Source organism: Mobula birostris, chromosome 27 (genome assembly GCF_030028105.1).
Source record: "Mobula birostris isolate sMobBir1 chromosome 27, sMobBir1.hap1, whole genome shotgun sequence".
Lineage (NCBI taxonomy): Eukaryota > Metazoa > Chordata > Chondrichthyes > Myliobatiformes > Myliobatidae > Mobula > Mobula birostris.
Window position 1 is genome coordinate 9,258,652 of NC_092396.1, and position 12,934 is coordinate 9,271,585.

The following is a 12,934-nucleotide window of genomic DNA, read 5'->3' on the forward strand; positions in this document are numbered from 1 at the left end:
TCAGCCAGGTGTTCCAGCTTCCTCCCACAGTCCAAAGATACGCCATCAGGTAGATTAATTGGTCATTGTAAATTGAACCATGATTGGGCTAGGATTAAATCAGGGGATTACTGGGTGGCATGGTGCAAAGGGTCGGAAGGATCTATTCCATGCTGTAGCACAGTAAATAAATAAATAAATAAATAAATACATACAATTTTCAAAATACTTCTTGCAAGGAAAATGCATTAGTCATTCTTGCTATAACCCTGCTGTAGAATACTGCTAAATCATTCTTACAGCAGGGAGTGCACAGGAAAAGTCAGTAGCCATTGTTTCTGAAATATTGGGAATTTATTCTATTTGCATTCTAATTTCTTCTATCATATACAGTACCTACAGTACCTAAACCCATAACCCTTACAGTCCTCTATCCATGGCCAGTCTTTCAAGATGTCCCCAGGTATAGCCCATCATCAGAGATTTTTCCTCTCCTAGAGATGAGGTCTTTGGAGCTTCTGTTGGCATTTCTGTAGCTCTGGGTTTTTATCGGATGGGGATGCTAGCTCCATGCTCAACCCTCCTCCTTTCGTGGCCAGGCTTGGCACTGTCATAGTAGTCATAGTCATAGTCATACTTTATTGATCCCGGGAGAAATTGGTTTTCGTTACAGTTGCACCATAAATAATAAATAGTAATAAAACCATAAATAGTTAAATAGTAATATGTAAATTATGCCAGGAAATAAGTCCAGGACCAGCTTATTGGCTCAGGGTGTCTGACCCTCCAAGGGAGGAGTTGTAAAGTTTGATGGCCACAGGCAGGAATGACTTCCTATGACGCTCTGTGTTGCATCTCGGTGGAATGAGTCTCTGGCTGAATGTACTCCTGTGCCCAACCAGTACATTATGTAGTGGATGGGAGACATTGTCCAAGATGAGGTGCAGCTTGGACAGCATCCTCTTTTCAGACACCACCGTGAGAGAGTCCAGTTCCATCCCCACAACATCACTGGCCTTACGAATGAGTTTGTTGATTCTGTTGGTGTCTGCTACCCTCAGCCTGCTGCCCCAGCACACAACAGCAAACACGACAGCTTGACTTGTACATACTTTTATAATTGCTTTGAACTTTGAATCTAGAAGTAGAGGTAAATCTAGAGGTTCTTGTACTATTTTCAAACTTTTCATTTCTAAATGTGGGGGCTTTGAGGTAGAGTGAAAACTGCCAAAAGACATGGCGAAGACGTCTGAGTAGACAATAGTGTAAAAATAAAATGGTCTCCCCTTCCCTCCAAATCCCACCTTTGACAAACAGGTAACATTGCGGTCAAAAAGTTCTATTCAAAAGGTTCAAAGGAACATCTAAACAAGCCTGATGCATTTTGGAAACAAGTCCTGTGGACTGATGAAGTTAAAGTGGAACTTTCTGGCTGCAATGAGCAAAAGTATGTTTAGAGAAAAAGGGTGCAGAATTTCAGGAAAAGAACCCCTCTCCAACTGTTAAGCACGGGGGTGGATCAATCATGCTTTGGGCTTGTGTTGCAGCCAGTGGCACGGGGAACATTTACTGGTAGAGGGAAGAATGAATTCAATTAAATACCAGCAAATTCTGGAAGCAAACATCACACTGTCTGTAAAAAAGCCAAAGATGAAAAGAGGATGGCTTCTACAACAAGGTAATGATCCTAAACACACCTCAAAATCCACAATGGACTACCTCAGGCGCAAGCTGAAGGTTTTGCCATGGCCCTCACAGTCCCCTAACCTAAACATCATCGAGAATCTGTGGATAGACCTCAAAAGAGTAGTGCATGCAAGACGGCCCAAGAATCTCACAGAACTAGAAGCCTTTTGCAAGGAAGAATGGGAGAAAATCCCCCAAACAAGAATTGAAAGACTCTTAGCTGGCTCCAGAAAGTGTTTACAAGCTGTGATACTTGCCAAAGGGGGTGTTACTAAGTACTGCCATGCAGGGTGCCCAAACTTTTGCATGCCACTGTATGTTACCATATACTACCCTGAGATTCATTTTTATGCTGGCATTCACAGTAGAACAAAAATATACAATAGAATCAGTGGAAAAACTACACACAAAGACTGACAAACCAATGTGCTAAAGAAGACAAATTGTGCAAATACAAAAATCCCCAATAATCAATTAACCAACCAACCAATAAATAAATAAATAATGCTGAACACATGAGTTGTAGCGTCCTTGAAAGTGAGTCCATAGGTTGTAGAATCAGTTCAGTAGGGTGAATGAAGTTATTCACGCTGGTTCAGGATCCTGATGGTTGAAGGGTAAACTGTTCCTAAACTTCCTAAACACCTAAGGGTCCTTACCTCCTTCCTGATGGCAGTATTACAAAGTAACCAAAGATGTAAATAAATGAACAATTATAGTTTGGAGCACGCAAGGTTGTGCAAGCAGATTATTTTCCATATATAGGGCTAATGTTTTATTGAAGTTGCCTTCTGAATAATTCTGTACTTGTGTTTGGGAGAGCAAGGGCCTTCTGTTGCTTGCTTTAGAACATTACAGTTGGCTGTACGTTGTCTATTATGATTTTGTCTATAGTTGCATATTTTGAAATTTGTTTGATCAGGTCTATAAACTTTTAATTTTATTGTGCCCTTGGGTTACCATGAGCGATTTTTAAATGGGTAAAATTTATTAGGAGGTATGTAGACAAAAGTAAATCCACAGTTCTCTGACCTCAAAGCTAAGATTATTTTTTTGTCATGAGACATTTAATGTACGACATATTCAACATTCATTCATTCATTTATTTATTGGCGTGTGCCTGCATGCGTGCGAGTCTGTGCGTGTGCGTGCATGCGTCTGTGTGTGTGTCCATGATGATGTCTTTTTCATGGCTTTTTACAAGGCGCGGAGCGAGAGAGAGAGAGAGAGAGACTGTGTGGCGCGCCACTCCTCACACAGGCATTTTTTTTGCAGTATTTTTCCCTTGATTTTACGAGGTCGAGTTGCGATCTTGACACTCAACCCGGCACGGATGGAAAGCATATTCAGGAGCAGACCCAACTGGATTCAAGCCCGGGAGCCTCCGCTCCTGGGTCCAGCGCCGATGTCATTGCGCCACCAGCCGGCCCAAGATATTCAACATTTAAGAGAAATTTGGAGAGTTACATGAATGGGAGGGGTATGGAGGGCTATTGTCTGGGTGCAGGTCGATGGGATTAGGGGTTCGGCATAGACTAGGTGGACCCAAGGCCTATTTCTGTGCTCTGGTGTTCTATGACTCTTTCACTCTGTATTCTGAACCTTGTTATGACTATACATCAAGCAGCAGATTTGGTTAAATAATTTTAAACAGCTCTAAATATATTACAGCATTTTACTGTCTGGCCATGTTATGTATGAATGCCTGGAATTCCAAAAACCTGAAGCTTCCTGTTTTATTAGTGCAAAGGTTTGTTTTGTAGTTGAACCTGCAGAATTTTAAACCTCAAATGAAATTTCAGAGTAATAGTGATGAAATTTATGTTTGTGATGTTAAATCTGCTCTTCTGTTAAATATGGTGTAAATCTCTATCAGTGGTGCAATTAATTTGACATAATGATATAGATTTATCCCTGAGTGAGGTCTCAAGTGACCAGAAATGAAGACACATCAAATGGATTTGTATTTTTCATACAGACTTAATAGCATTGTGAGCTAGAACGCTGCTCTTTCATTACTACATCCTTGTTGAAATTCAGCTGAAAGAGTTGAGAACATGGACTTTAATCTCTAGCAGCAATAAAGGTCCACTTGAAGGGAGTTTGGAAGGTCTTGACCCGATTCCCAGTTGGTGTTAGTTCACAATACAGTTCTCCATCATTCAGCACTAATTAGCACAAGGACACATAGCATCTGGAGTGGGAAAATGGAAAGATGATAATAGTTCCTTAGAGAGAAGTCTGGCATTTAACTGTCACTCAGCCTGTGTGCTCACCTGGAGTATCCTTGAACATCAGATCTAACAATTTGCTTACCAGATCTGTCATAATGTTGCATTGGCAAAGTCAGTGTTGCATTTGTGTGTGGTTCAAATGTATGATTAACACAGAATAGAATCACAAACGAGCAACAGTGAATAAGCAAAATAATGTTTTATTTGATTGATCTACCCTCATCAAATGGAGGAGCCAGAGATTCAGTTTTCAGATTTCCAAAAGTAATGTTAATTTGCTTTGAATTCACCTCAATTTGTTGATTTACAGAATTAAATTTTGTACTTAAAAGGTCAAACCATATAAAGCACAGTGCAAAAGTTCAAAGTAAAGTTATCAAAGTACGTATATGTTACCATATCATAAACACAAACAGTTCTGCAGATGCTGGAAATCTAAAGCAACATATGCAAAATGCTGGAGGAACTCAGCAGATCAGGCAGCATCCATGGAAATAAACAAACAGTCAACATTTTGGACCAAGACCCTTCTTCGGGACTGGAAAGGAAGGGGAAGGCGCTAGACTAAAAATGGAGGGGGGGTAGGGGAAGAAGGGCTAGCTAGAAGATGATAGGTGAAACTAGGTGGGTAGGAAAGGTAAAGGGCTGGACATGAAGGGATCTGATAGGAGAGGAGAGTGGACCAGAGGAGAAAGGGAAGAAGGAGAGACACCAGGGGGAAGTGATAGGTAGGTGAAAAGAGATAAGAAGCCAAAGTGGGGAAAACAAGAAGGAGGAAAGGGGAGGGAATTTTTTTTAACTAGAAGTAGAAATCGATATTGATGCCATCAGGTTGGAGACTTCCCAGACAGAATATAAGGTGTGGCTCCTGCACCCTGAGAGTGGCCTCATCTTGAACTGACATGATGGAATAGGAATTGGAATAAAAATGTTTGAAGTTCCACTGTTGGTGTTGTAGGTGCTCAATGAAGCAGCTCCCCAATTTACGACGGGTCTCACCAATGTAAAAGGGGCCATATCGGGAGCACTGGATGCAATAGATGAACCCAGCAGATTCACACGTGAAGTGTTTCTTCACATTGATGGACTGCTTGGGGCCCTGAATGGAGATGAGGGAGGAGGTGAATGGGCAGATATAGCACTTTGGCTGCTTGCAGAGATAAGTGCCGTGAGGGAGATTAGTGGAGGAGGGATGAATAGACACAGAGGGAGTGATCCTAGCGGAAATAGATTTCTCCTTCTGGTAAAAATTATTTCCCTCCCCCTTTCCTCTTCTTGTTCCCCATTGTGGCCTCTTATCACCTGGTGCCCCTTCTCCTTCCCTTTCCCCTATGTTCCACTCTCCTCCCCTATCAGATTCCTTCCTTTCCAGCCCTTTATCTTTCCTACCCATCTGGCTTCACCTGTTACCTTCTAGTTAGTCCTTCTTCTCCTCCCCCTACCTTTTTATTCTGGCATCTTCCGTCTTCCCTTCCGGTGCTGAAGAAGGGTCTCAGCCCAAAATGTCGACTGTTTATGCATTTCCAAAGATGCTGTCTGTCCTGATGATATCCTCCAGCATTTTCTGTATGTTGTCGTTACCATATACTGCCTTGAGATTCATTTTCTTGTGGGCATTCCCAGTAGAACAAAGAAATACATAGAATCAATGAGTAACTACATACAATGACTGAGAAACAGCCAATGTGGAAAAAAAGACAAGTTGTGCAAATACAAAGTAATAATAATAAATAATACTGAGAACATGAGTAGTAGAGTCCTTGCAAGTGTGTCCATAGGTTGTGGAATCAGTTCAGTGTTGGGGTGAGTGAGTTTATCCATGCTGGTTCAAGGGCCTGATGGTCGTAGCGTAATAACTGTTGTTGAGGACATACGGCCCCTGCCCCTCCTTCCCGATGGCAGGTACAAGAAGAGAGCATGGTGGGGGTCCTTGATGATAGATCAAGCTGGCTGCGAATGTAAAGTTGGTTGATCCTTAAGATCACTGGGATGGATATATTACTAGCGTACTTTGTAATGCCAAAGTATTGTAGAGACTTTGGATTTCTTGTGTGTCTATGAATGAACAATCCTACAGGGTTGAGGATTGCTTTCTTCCAGTTTTGTGAGTTCTGAGGTGATTGAGGAGGCCTAAGCAGGAGCAAAGACCACAAGTGGGACAGCAGGTCCATGGTGGGGCAGGGAGCTGGGTTGTTGAGTTCTTTGGGAGATGAGCTCAGTGGTGGGGAGGGTTTTTTCTGTGATGAATTGGGCTACATTCACCACTTTTTGTAAGTTCTTCTGTGTTTGGGCGTAGGTGTTTCCATACCAGGCTGTGATGCAACCAGTCAGGATACCCTCCACTGTACATCTGTGTCAAAGTTTTAGATGACATAGTGAATCTGTGAAAAACAATTTAAATTTTAGTAGTAAGTTTAAGTTTTATTAGATTTTGAATGTCTACAATATTGAAAATATTCAAGTGGCTCAATTTAATATCAGTATGTATACAATACTCAACCTGAAATTCTTAACTCTTTGCAGACATCCACGAAACAAGAAGCCTCAAAGAATGAAGGACAGAAATATCAGACCCCCAAAGCATCCCCTCCCCCCTACCACAAACAAGCAGCAACAGAAGCATCGACCCTCCCCCAACCCCTTCAAGCACTTTGAAGCATTTCTGTAGGATGTTATGATCAGGAAAGTCCTGATTTGCTCAGGGCCTCATGATTAAGTTAGGAGACATCAACACAAGACCAAATCAAGGTAATAGAGGTGTAGCAGATAGCCAGCCATTGCCATCATTTTTCACTGGTACTAATACAAGATCAAAAATCGCGTTCTTTTAAAACCTTTTGTTCCACTAATAGCTACAGTTACAGCTCAAAGGGGACAATAACTTTGTTCCTGTGAAATGATTTATTTTCAATCACATTCATCTTTAACTGAAAAGTAAGTTGAATTATGGCAAATGTCATATTGCTACTTCAGAAAAATTAGCTTTCATTTTTGTGTGCGTTGCTTTCATTTAAGGCTTTAGTGAATTGGTGATTACAGAGTTTCCAGAGGTGCAGTGGCCTCCAAGAGGACCACAAACCTGTCATAGGTTTTGGAGGCCAGCGTGCCTCAAATGACCCGGAGATCTATGTTGGCTGGAGTCAGGGCTTTATACTTTGGCTCTTGGCTCTTGGTCACCCATGCCAAACAGTTCAGAGGTTAGAGGACAGACTAAGAGTGGTCCACTGGTCCTCCAGATTTGAGGATTCAGCTCAGAGCTAACAAACCTGACTGGTTTTTTAAAAATTGTTACGGAAACAGCAGTGAAAAATCCTCCTACATCTGAGTGTGATGGTATTCCTGAGTTTCCATCCAGAACTTGCATGACTGACAGTAGTGAAGGCCAAGCTACACGATGAAAGAAGCCCTGAACATCAGCAGAGATAGAGGACCTTCATTGCTGCCTGAAACACCAGCAGCATAACAGGCATTAGAGAGGCGTAGTGGGTACAAGTGCAGATGGGCACCAAATAGTGATGGAGCCCTGGTTTAAATATCTTGTTCAACACACGCACAATGCCAGAGGAACACAGCAGGCCAGGCAGCATCTAGGAAAAGATTATAGTCCACGTTTCAGCCTGAAATGTCGACTGTGCTCTTTTCCTAGATGCTGCCTGGCCTGCTGAGTTCCTCCAGCATTTTGTGTGTGTTGCTCGGATTTCCAGCATCTGCAGATTTTCTCTTGTTTGTGATTGATTATCTTGTTCTTCAAATGGTTCCTGATGGTGTACAGTATAAGGATACTCCAAGTAAACCCATGGTGGTCTAAATTGAAGCAGAATTGTTCACTTAAAGTCTTAAAAGCCAGTTTCACAATCACATTGGTGAGACTTTTGTTTATTAGTGAGACTTTGGCTTAGTGTAGGAAAAAAATATAAAATAACAGGAAAAACTCATTGTAACTCTGCTCCACTGTCACTATGTTACAAGGCTTCCTAAATGACTTTCTTGTTATTAGATTATGAAGACATGCAGTCCTCTTTTATTGTCATTTAGTAGTGCATGCATTAAGAAATGATATAATATTTCTTCCGGTGTGATATCACAAAACACAGGACAGACCAAGACTGAAAAAACTAACAAAACCACATAATTATAACATATAGTTACAACAGTGCAACAGTACCATAACTTGATGAAGAAGTCCATGAGCACAGTAAAAAATTCAAAGTCTCTCAAATGTCCCACATCTCACGCAGACAGGAGAAGGAAGAAAAACTCTCCCTGCCATGCCGACCACAATCCGACTCTGAGTCATCCGAAAACTTCGAGCCTCTGAATCAGCTCTCCAACACCGAGTACTGAGCATGGCAAACGATTCAACCTCAATTTCGGTCACCACCAGCAGGCAAAGCTAGGAATTTTGAGGCCTTCCTTCTGGAAGATTCTCGACCGTGCAGTAACGACAGCAGCGAGCGAATGTTTCAGAAATTTCTCCAGATGTTCCTCTGTGCTTTCATGTCTGTCTCCATCAAATCAGAATTGTCCACGGCCCCTATTTAATGGATACAATATCATTTTTCATCGGAGGGCTGCGCACGCGCAGCGTGCTGCTCTCTCTCCTCCTGCCTATTATACAGTTAATAATGCTGAAGAATTCCTTTGGATTTATCTGGCTGCCTTAATGAATTAGAAGATGCACAGGAGGAACATGTGTGTTTACTTTAATTCATTGTGGGATTGGAATTGATAAAGTTAGATTATAATTTTGAACTGAATCTTATATTTAATTGGATAAAGGAATCTTAATATTTTTTTAAATGGAGGTAATAACACACCTTGCACAGTTGTTAGAGAGGTTAGTGCTTAATATAAAATCTCTGACTACATAGCTTCACTGATTTACAGCTGTACTCTTGTCACTGTAGATGTTTCACCGACTGTTGTTTGACTATGTAGATCTTAAGCATATACATATTCTGTGCATTTTAGCCTTATTGTATTCTAACATACTTCAATAAATGGAATCACATGGGTAAACACAGCAGTAAATTTAGTAAATGACGAGCTAAATCTGTTCCGGTGATGATGGATAAGGAATAAGTATTGTGAGGATTACGTATTGTTAGGGATTACGCAATACTGACATATGTTGTGAAATTTGTTGTTTTCTGGCAACAAGTACAGTGCAAGACAAAGGGTTTGCTAGAGAATGAAATCTAGCTAGTTCTAATCTAGGGGCATGAAAGGTAATTTCTAACATAACAAGCACTCGTTAGGTTAAATATTATTTAATTTCTGGTTAAGGTGGCACTACCGATCATGTGCAACAGCTTCTGGTAGTCAAAAAGATAAGAAATCCAACTAAAAACGTAACTAAAATGACCTTTTCTGTGGTAAATTGTTAGAGTATTGCCACAAACAGTGAAGGAGCAAGTGATGGTGAGGCAAGTTCATGTACTTGGCTGGAAGCTCAAGAAGAGCTTATTCGTGTTAGCTCCTGCTTAAGCCCCCAACCCCCAATAAGGGTCATGTGAAGCCATGGGAGCAGGTGGTGGATGGTAGGATGAGTAGCTGGTGAATATCATAAGTTTCGGTTATGCGACCACTGTCGCCAGGCAGACAGCCTCTGAGTACTATTGATAGCGGCTGGGGTCATCCGTTTTGTAAAGACACTGCCCAGAAGAAGGCAATGGCAAACCACTTCTGTAGGAAAATTTGCCAAGATACTAGTAGTCATGGAAAGACAATGATTGCTCACGTCATACAACACAGCAAATAACGAATGAGCGATTGTTAAGTATCGGAAGAACTATCATTTATGGTTTATCTAGAACCAAGGTAGGTGATACCAGAGCATATTACTACTTTCCTAATTATAGTCATAATCATAGTCATACTTTATTGATCCCAGGGGAAATTGGTTTTCGTTACAGTTGCACCATAAATAACAAAGATAAATAACATGGATAACAAAGAGATGGCGGAGGAACTGAATGAGTATTTTGCATCAGTCTTCACAGTGGAAGACATGAGCAATATACCTGATAGCCAGAGGTATCAGGGAATAGAATTAGGTACAGTCAAGATTACTAGAGAGAAAGTGCTTGGGAAGCTAAGTGGACTGAGAATAGATAAGTCTCCTGGTCTGGATGAGGTGCACCCAAGGGTTCTGAAGGAGGTGGCTTTGGAGATCATGGAAGCATTGGAAATGATCTTCCAGGAATCAATAGACTCTGGCATGGTTCCGGAGGACTGGAAGGTCGCAAATGTAGTTCCGCTATTTAAGAAAGGAAGAAGGCAGCAAAAAGAAAATTACAGACCTATTAGTCTGACATCCGTAGTTGGAAAGATATTGGAGTCAATCCTCAAGGACAAGGTTATGAAATACCTCGAGGTGCATGACAAGATAGGCCGAAGCCAGCATGGTTTTATGAAGGGAAGATCCTGCCTCACCAACCTATTGGAATTTTTTGAGGTAATCTTGAATAAGATTGACAAGGGAGAGGCTGTGGATGTTGTGTATTTGGATTTTCAAAAGGCCTTCGATAAGGTGCCGCATATGAGGCTGCTTAATAAGATGAGAGCCCATGGAATTATAGGAAAGATATTGAAATGGGTGGAGCATTGGCTGATATGCAGAAAGCAAAGGGTGGGAATAAAGGGATCCTATTCTGATTGGTTGCCAGTTACTAGTGGTGTTCTGCAGGGGTTGGTGTTGGGGCCGCTTCTTTTTACAATGTATATCGATGATTTGGATTATGGATTAAATGGTTTTGTGGCTAAGTTTGCAGATGACACCAAGATAGGTGGAGGAGCAGGAAATGTTGAAGAAACGGAAAGGTTGCAGAGAGACTTAGTCAGTTTGGGAGAGCGGGCAAAGAAATGGCAGATGAGATACAACGTTGACAAATGTACTGTTGTACATTTTGGAAGAAGAAATAATCGGGCAGATTATTATTTAGATGGGGAGAAAATTCAAAAATCGGAAGTGCAAAGGGACTTGGGGGTCCTCGTGCAGGATACCTTAAAGGTTAACCACCAAGATGGATTGGCGGTAAGGAAAGCGAATGCTATGTTGGCATTCATTTCAAGAGGAATAGTGTATAAGAGTAAGGAGGTGTTGATGAGGCTCTATGGGGCATTAGTGAGACCTCATTTGGAATACTGTATGCAGTTTTGGGCCCCCTATCTTAGACAGGATGTACTGATGTTGGAGAGAGTTCAGAGAAGATTTACGAGGATGATTCCTGGAATGCAGGGGCTAACATATGAGGAGCGTTTGTCAGCTCTTGGACTGTATTCATTAGAGTATAGAAAAATGAGAGGGGATCTCATAGAAACATTTTGAATGTTGAAAGGGTTGGACAGAGTAGATGTGGAAAGGTTGTTTCCCTTGGTGGGTGAGTCCAGGACAAGAGGCCATAGTCTTAGAATTAGAGGGTACCCAGTTAAAACAGAGATGAGGAGAAATTTTTTTAGCCAGAGGGTCGTGGATTTGTGGAATTCGTTGCCACATACAGCTGTGGAGGCCCAATCATTGAGGGTGTTTAAGGAGGAGATTGACAGGTATCTAATTAGTCAGGGTATCAAGGGATATGGGGGAAATTGGAACTAGATGGGTGAATAGTTTAGCTCATGGAGGAGCTGCGGAGCAGACTTGATGGGCTGAATGGCCTACTTCTGCTCCTTTGTCTTGTCTTGTGAAATAATAAATAGTAATAGAACCATAAATAGTTAAATAGTAGTATGTAAATTATGCCAGAAAATTATGAAATAAGTCCAGGACCAGCCTATTGGCTCAGGGTGTCTGACCCTCCAAGGGAGGAGTTGTAAAGTTTGATGACCACAGGCAGGAATGACTTCCTATGACGCTCTGTGCTGCATCTCGGTGGAATGAGTCTCTGGCTGAATGTACTCCTGTGCCCACCCAGTACATTATGTAGTGGATGGGAGACATTGACCAAGATGGCATACCACTTAGACAGCATCCTCTTTTCAGACACCACCGTGAGAGAGTCCAATTCCATCTCCACAACATCACTGGCCTTACGAATGAGTTTGTTGATTCTGTTGGTGTCTGCTACCCTCAGCCTGCTGCCCCAGCACACAACAGCAAACATGATAGCACTGGCCACTCGTAGAACATCCTCAGCATCATCCGGCAGATGTTAAAGGACCTCAGTCTCCTCAGGAAATAGAGGCGGCTCTGACCCTTCTTGAGACAGCCTCAGTGTTCTTTGACCAGTCCAGTTTATTGTCAATTCGTATCCCCGGTATTTGTAATCCTCCACCATGTCCACACTGACCCCCTGGATGGAAACAGGGGTCACCGGTACCTTAACTCTCCTCAGGTCTACCACCAGCTCCTTAGTCTTTTTCACATTAAGCTGCAGATAATTCTGCTCACACCATGTGACAAAGTTTCCTACCGTAGCCTGTACTCAGCCTCATCTCCCTTGCTGATGCATCCAAATATGGCGGAGTCATCCAAAAACTTCTGAAGATGACAAGACTCTGTGCAGTAGTTGAAGTCCGAGGTGTAAATGGCAAAGAGAAAAGGAGACAAGACAGTCCCCTGTGGAGCCCCAGTGCTGCTGATCACTCTGTCGGACACACAGTGTTGCAAGCACGCGTACTGTGGCCTGCCAGTCAGGTAATCAAGAATCCATGATACCAGGGAAGCATCCACCTGCATTACTGTCAGCTTCTCCCCCAGCAGAGCAGGGCGGATGGTGTTGAATGCACTGGAGAAGTCAAAAAACATGACACAAAAAATTGTATCAACTCTTGCTGCATAATTCACAGGATGGAGGAATAGTGGAGGTTCCTATTCTCCACGATTGGCCAATAGTGTTTGTGGAGTGGATATAGGAGAGTAGTGTTTGTATGTTGAATAATAGAAGAGCAGATTATTATTTAAATAGTGAAAGATTGCAGCATGCTGTTGTGCAGAGGGACTTGGGAGTGCTTATACATGAATCTCAAAAAGTTGGCTTGCAGGTGCAACAGGTTATTGAGAAGGCAAATGGAACATTGGCCTTCATTGCTAAAGG

General features: G+C 42.1%; 1 protein-coding gene across 3 annotated transcripts in view; it reads left to right on the top strand.

The window, feature by feature from the left end:
* The window catches only part of cenps (centromere protein S), a 62,766-nt gene that overhangs the window by 37,252 nt on the left and 12,580 nt on the right, over window positions 1-12,934 (top strand). The window contains exon 6 of one of the 3 annotated variants that reach the window (XR_011883347.1): window positions 6,423-6,647. The exons of 1 other annotated variant lie outside the window; for it this stretch is intronic. The gene's annotated coding sequence lies outside the window, so the exon portion shown is untranslated. Of the gene's footprint in view, window positions 1-6,422; window positions 7,495-12,934 lie in introns of those variants that run through there. One more of the 3 variants, XM_072245142.1, reaches the window with a different exon arrangement.